Source organism: Salvelinus sp. IW2-2015, unplaced genomic scaffold (assembly GCF_002910315.2).
Source record: "Salvelinus sp. IW2-2015 unplaced genomic scaffold, ASM291031v2 Un_scaffold1085, whole genome shotgun sequence".
In the NCBI taxonomy this organism is placed as follows: Eukaryota; Metazoa; Chordata; class Actinopteri; order Salmoniformes; family Salmonidae; genus Salvelinus; species Salvelinus sp. IW2-2015.
Window position 1 is genome coordinate 3016 of NW_019942722.1, and position 6302 is coordinate 9317.

The window sequence follows — 6302 nt, forward strand, 5'->3', positions numbered from 1 at the left end:
TGTTATTACACCAGACTGTCTATACCTGTATTTTAACAGCATGTTCTCCCTGTTGTCTATTAACACAGAAAGCTGTTTCTAGTAGGTTACCCTGTTTCTTACCCAGATCTTCCTATTACCTATCTGTTATAAACCAGCTGTTCTATAGTTACCCTGTTTGTCTATTACACCAGACTGGTTCTATAGTTACCCTGTTGTCTATTAACAGAATCTCTAGGTACCTGTGCTTCAGATCTATAAGTTACCCTGTTGTTATTAACACCAGAGCTGTTCTATATGTTTACCTGTGTTTCTATTATCGCAGAGTGTCTTATACGTTTCCAGCTCTGTTTCTTATTACGACCATGATGTCTCTATAGTTTTAGCCGGCTGTTGTATAATAAAACCAGACTGTCTTATTAGTATACCTCTGTTGTACCTATTAACATGCAGACTGTCTCTATAGTTACCCGTGTTGTCTCATTAACACTAGACTGGTTCTATAGTTCCCCTGTTTGTCTATTAACACCAGACTGTCTCTATAGTTACCTGTTGGTTCCTATTAACACCAGACTGTCTCTATGTTACCCTGTTGTCTATTACACCAGACTGTCTTATAGTTACCACTGTTGTTCTATTAGACACAAAGCTGTTTCTATAGTCCGACTGTTGTCTATTTTAACAAGGCTACTGTCTCTATAGTTAGCCCTGTTGTCCCTAATTACCCAGACTGGTCTCTATTAGTTACGCCTGCTTTGTCTATTAACCCAGCTGTCTTATAGTTACCCTGTCTGTTCTATTAACACAGACGTCTATAGTTACTGTTGTCTATTAAACCAGACTGTCTCTATAGTTACCCTGTTGTCTATTAACACCAGACTGTCTCTATAGTTTACCCTGTTGTCTATTACACCAGACTGTCTCTATAGTTATCTGTTTGTCTATTAACACCAGACTGTCTCTATAGTTACCCCTGTTGTCTATTAACACAGACTGTCTCTATAGTTACCTGTTTGTTATTAACAACCAGACTGTCTCTATAGTTAACCTGTTTCTATTAACACGACTGTTCTATAGTTACTCTTGTCTATTAACCACAACTGTCTCTATAGTTACCGCTGTTGTCTATTAACACAGACTGTCTCTATAGTTACCCTGTTTGTCTATTAACACCAGACTGTCTTATAGTTTACCGCTGTTGTCTATTAACACAGGCTGTCTCTATAGTTACCCTGTTGTCTATTAACACCAGAACTGTTCTATAAGTTACCCTGTTGTCTATTACACCAGACCTGTCTCTATAGTTACCACTGTTGTCTATTAAACAGACTGTCTCTATAGTTACCCTGTTGTCTATTAACACCAGAGACGTCTCTATAGTTACCCTGTTGTCTATTACACCAGACTGTCTCTATAGTTACCTGTTGTCTATTAACCAGCCGTCTTCTATAGTTACCTGTTGTCTATTAAACCCAGCTGTCTCTATAGTTACCCTGTTGTCTATTAACACCAGACCGTCTCTATAGTTACCGTGTTGTCTATTAACACCAGACTGTTCTATAGTTACCCTGTTGTCTATTAACACCAGACTGTCTCTATAGTTACCCCTGTTGCTATTACACCAGACTGTCTCTATAGTTACCCTGTTGGTCTATTAACACCAGACTGTCTCTATAGTTACCCTGTTGTCTATTAACACCAACTGTCTCTATAGTTACCCTGTTTCTATTAACACCAGACTGTCTCTATAGTGTCCTCTGTTGTCTTATTAACCAGACTGTCTCTATAGTTACTGTTTTCTATTAACACAAGACTGTTTTATAGTTACCGCTGTTGTCTATTAAACCAGACTGTCTTATAGTTACCCCCTGTTGTCTATTAACACAGACCTGTCTCTATAGTTACCCTGTTGTCTATTAACACCAGACTGTCTCTATAAGTTACCCTGTTGTCTATTAACACCAGACTGTCTCTTCTAGTTTTACACTGTTGTCTATTAAACCCAGACTGTCTCTATAGTTACCCTGTTGTCTATTAACACCAGACTGTCTCTATAGTTACCCTGTGTCTATTAACACCCAGACTGTCTCTATAGTTACCCTGTGGTCTATTAACACCGGACTGTCTCTATAGTTACCCTGTTGTCTATTAACACCAAGACTTGTTCTATAGTTACCGCTTTGTCTATTAACACAGGCTGTCTCTATAGTTACCCTGTTGTTACTTAACCACAGACTGTCTCTATAGTTACTGTTGTCTATTAACACAGACTGTCTCTATAGTTACCGCTGTTGTCTATTAACACCAGACTGTCTCTATAGTTACCCTGTTGTTCTATTAACACCAGACTGTCTCTATAGTTACCCTGTTGTCTATTACACCAGATGTCTCTATACTTTCCCTGTTGTCTATTAACCAGCTGTTCTATGTTACCCTGTTGTCTATTAACACCAGCTGTCTCTATAGTTACCCTGTTGTCTATTAACACCAGCTGTCTCTATAGTATTACGCCTGTTTTCTATTAACACCAGACTGTCTCTATAGTTCAGGCTGTTTGTCTTTAATAACACCAGACTGTCTCTATAGTTACCTGTTGTCTATTAACACCAGACTGTCTCTATAGTTACCTGTTGTCTATTAACACCAGACTGTCTCTATAGTTACCCCTGTTGTCTATTAACACCAGACGTTCTATAGTTTTACGCCTGTTGTCTATTAAACCCAGACTGTCTCTATAGTTACCCTGTTGTCTATTACCCAGACTGTCTCTATAGTTACCCTGTTGTCTATTAACACCAGCCTGTCTCTATAGTTACACTGGTTAGTCTATTAACACCAGATGTCTCTATAGTTACCTGTTGTCTATTAACACCAGATGTCTTCTATTCGTTACCACTGTTGTCTATTAACACCAGGCTGTCTCTATAGTTACCCTGTTGTCTATTACACCAGACTGTCTCTATAGTTACCCTGTTGTCTATTAACACCAGACTGTCTCTATAGTTACCCTGTTGTCTATTAACACCAGACTGTCTCTATAAGTTACACCTGTTGTCTATTAACACCAGACCTGTCTCATAAGTTACCCCGTTGTCTATTACACAGACTGTCTCTATAGTTACCTGTTTTCTATTAACACCAGACTGTTCTATAGTTTCCCTGTTGTCTATTAACAACCAGACTGTCTCTATAGTTTACCCCTGTTGTCTATTACCAGATGTCTCTATAGTTACCCTGTTTGTCTATTAACACAAGACTGTCTCTTATAGTTACCTTGTTGTCTATTAACACCAGACTGGTCTCTATAGTTACCCACTGTTGTCTTTAACACCAAGCTGTCTCTAAGTTACCTGTTGTCTATTAAACAGGCTGTCTTCTATAGTTACTTGTTGTCTATTAACACCAGATGTCTCTATAGTTCCCTGTTGTCTATTAAACCAGACTGTCTCTATAGTTACCTGTTGTCTATTAACACCAGACTGTTTATAGTTCACCTGTTGTCTATTGAACAGACTGTCTCTATAGTTACCCGTCGTTGCTCGTTAGTGCTATTACACCCAGACTGTCTCTAATGTTTAACCTGTTGTCTATTAACACAGACTGTCTCTATAGTTACCCTGTTGGTCTATTAACAACAGGCTGTCTCTATAGTTTACCCTGTTTGTCTATAAAGCTGATTATTACCTACGGGTCTATTACCGACTGTTCTATAGTTTACCCTGCTTGTCTGATTACACCAGACTGGTCTCTATAGTTTACCTCTGTTCGTCTATGACACCAGACTGTTCTTATAGTTTACCCTGTTGCTCTATTAACACCAGACTGTCCTCTATAGTTTAACTTGTTGTTATTGTAACACCAGCTGTCTCTATAGTTTACCTGTTGTCTATCACACCAGGCTGTCTCTATATTTACCCCGCGTGTTGTCTATTAACACCAGGCTGTCTCTATAGTTACCCTGTTGTCTATTAACAACCAGGACTGTCTCTATAATGTTACCTGTTTGTCTATTAACACCAGAACTGTTCTATAGTTACCCTGTTTGTCTTAATAACAGCCAGAATGTCTCATAGTTACCTGTTGTCTATTAACACCAGACTTGTCTCTATAGTTTTACCCTGTTGTCTATTACACCAGACTGTCTCTATAGTTACCCTGTTGTCCTATAACACCAGGCCCCCATGTCCGTGTCTAACAAGTCTATAGTTACTCACTGTTTGTCTATGATAACACCAGACTGTCTCTATAGTTAACCTGTTGTCTATTACACACGGCTAATGTACCTGTTCTATTACCCGTTATAGTTACCCTGTTGTCTATTAACACCAGATCTGGTCTTATAGTTACGCTGTTTGTCTTTTAAAATACCCGACTGTCTTTAGTTACTGTTTTTCTATTAACACCTAGACTGTCCTCTATAGGTTACGGCTGTTTGTCTATTAACACCAGACTGTCTCTATAGTTAACCCGCCGTCTGTCTATTTACACCAGATGTCTTCTATAGTTAACGCCCTGTTGTCTATTAACACCAGACGTCTCTATGTTACGTTAACTCTGTTGTCTATTAACACCAAGACTGTTTTATAGTTACTCTGTTTGTCTATTAAAGACAGCTGGGTCTCTAATAGTTACCCTGGTTGTGCTACTTAACACCAGACTGGTCTCTAAGTTTACCCTGTTTGTCTATTAACACCAGGACTGTCTCTATAGGTTACCTGTTTGTCTATTAACACAGGACCTGTCTTATAGTTACTGTTGCTATTAAACCGACTGTCTCTATAGTTACCTGTTTGTCTATTAACACAGACTGTCTCTATAAGTTACCTGTTTGTTATTTACACAGACTGTCTAATAGTTAACTGTTGTTATTACCAGACTGTCTCTATAGGTACCCTGTTTGTCTATTTAACACATAGGCTGTCTCTATAGTTACCTGTTGTCTAATAACGCAGAACTGTTCTATTATTCGCTGTTTCTATTACAGACTGTCTCTATAGGTTACCTGTTGTTTTAAACAGACTGTATCTATAGTTACTGTTGTCTTTAAACAACTGTCTCTATAGTTCGCTGTTGTCTCTTAAACCAGACTGTTCTATAGTTCTGTTTGTCTATTACAAGAACTAGACCTGTCTCTATAGTTACTGTTTGTACTATTAACCAGACTGTCTCTCATAGTTACCCCTGTTGTCTATAACAGATCTGTCTTATAGTTTACCCGTTGTCATATAACACGACTGTCTCTATACGTTACTCTGTTGTGCTATTAACACCAAAACTGTCTCTATAGTTACCTGTTGTCTATTACACCAGACTGTCTTATAGTTACCCCTGTTTGTCTATTAAAACATGACTGTCTCTATAGTTACCTGGTGTCTATTAACACCAGGCTGTCTCTATAGTTACCCTGGTTTTCTATTAACAACCAAGACTGTCTCTATAGTACCCTGTTGTCTATTAACAGGTCCAACTGTCTCTATAGTTACCATGTTGTCTATTAACAGCAGACTGTCTCTATAGTTACCACTGTGTCCTATTAACACAAACTGTCTCTATAGTTACGCTGTTGTCTATTAAACACCAGGCTGTCCCTCTATAGTTCCCCTGTTGTTCTATTACACAGGCTTGTGTCTATAGTCCGCTGTTTGTCTATTACACAAACCTGTCTCTATAGTGTACCCGGGGGGGGGGGGGGGGGGGGGGGGGGGGGGGGGGGGGGGGGGGGGGGGTGTTTGTCATAACACAGGCTGTCTCTATAGTTACTCTCGTTGTCTATTTAACGACCAGACTGTCTCTATAGTTCTGTTGTCTATTAAACTACAGACTGTCTCTATAGTTACTGTTGTCTATTAAAGCACAGACTGTCTCTATAGTACCCTCTGTGTCTATTACACCCAGACTGTCTTCATAGTTACCCTGTTGTCTATTTCACAGACTGTCTCTATAGTTACACTGTTGTATATTAACACAGACTGTCTCTATAGTTACCCTGTTTGTCTATTAAACAGACTGTCTCTTTCTAGTCGTAACTATCGTCTCTATCTGGAGTTGGAGCATCTGAGGAGCGACTTTTGACCGTCTCATGAGACAGGAGCACAGAAGAGCCCGCCAACTGGAGGAGCTGACGTTAGTCACACAACACACACACACACACCACACACAACAATCACAACACACACACACACACACACACACACACACACACGCACACACACACACACACACACACACCAACCGACAACACACAACACACACCACCACACACACCAACACACCAACAACACACACATCCACATACCACACTGCGCAGGCTAAGGGTGGTGTGG

General features: G+C 39.6%; 1 long non-coding RNA gene across 1 annotated transcript in view; it reads left to right on the forward strand.

Moving 5' to 3' along the window:
• Positions 1 to 6018: 6018 nt before the first annotated feature.
• The window catches only part of LOC112069712 (uncharacterized), a 10273-nt gene continuing 9989 nt past the window's right edge, over positions 6019 to 6302 (forward strand). The window contains exon 1 of the long non-coding RNA XR_002893779.1: positions 6019 to 6102. This is a non-coding gene — a long non-coding RNA (uncharacterized lncRNA). The remainder of the gene's footprint in view (positions 6103 to 6302) is intronic.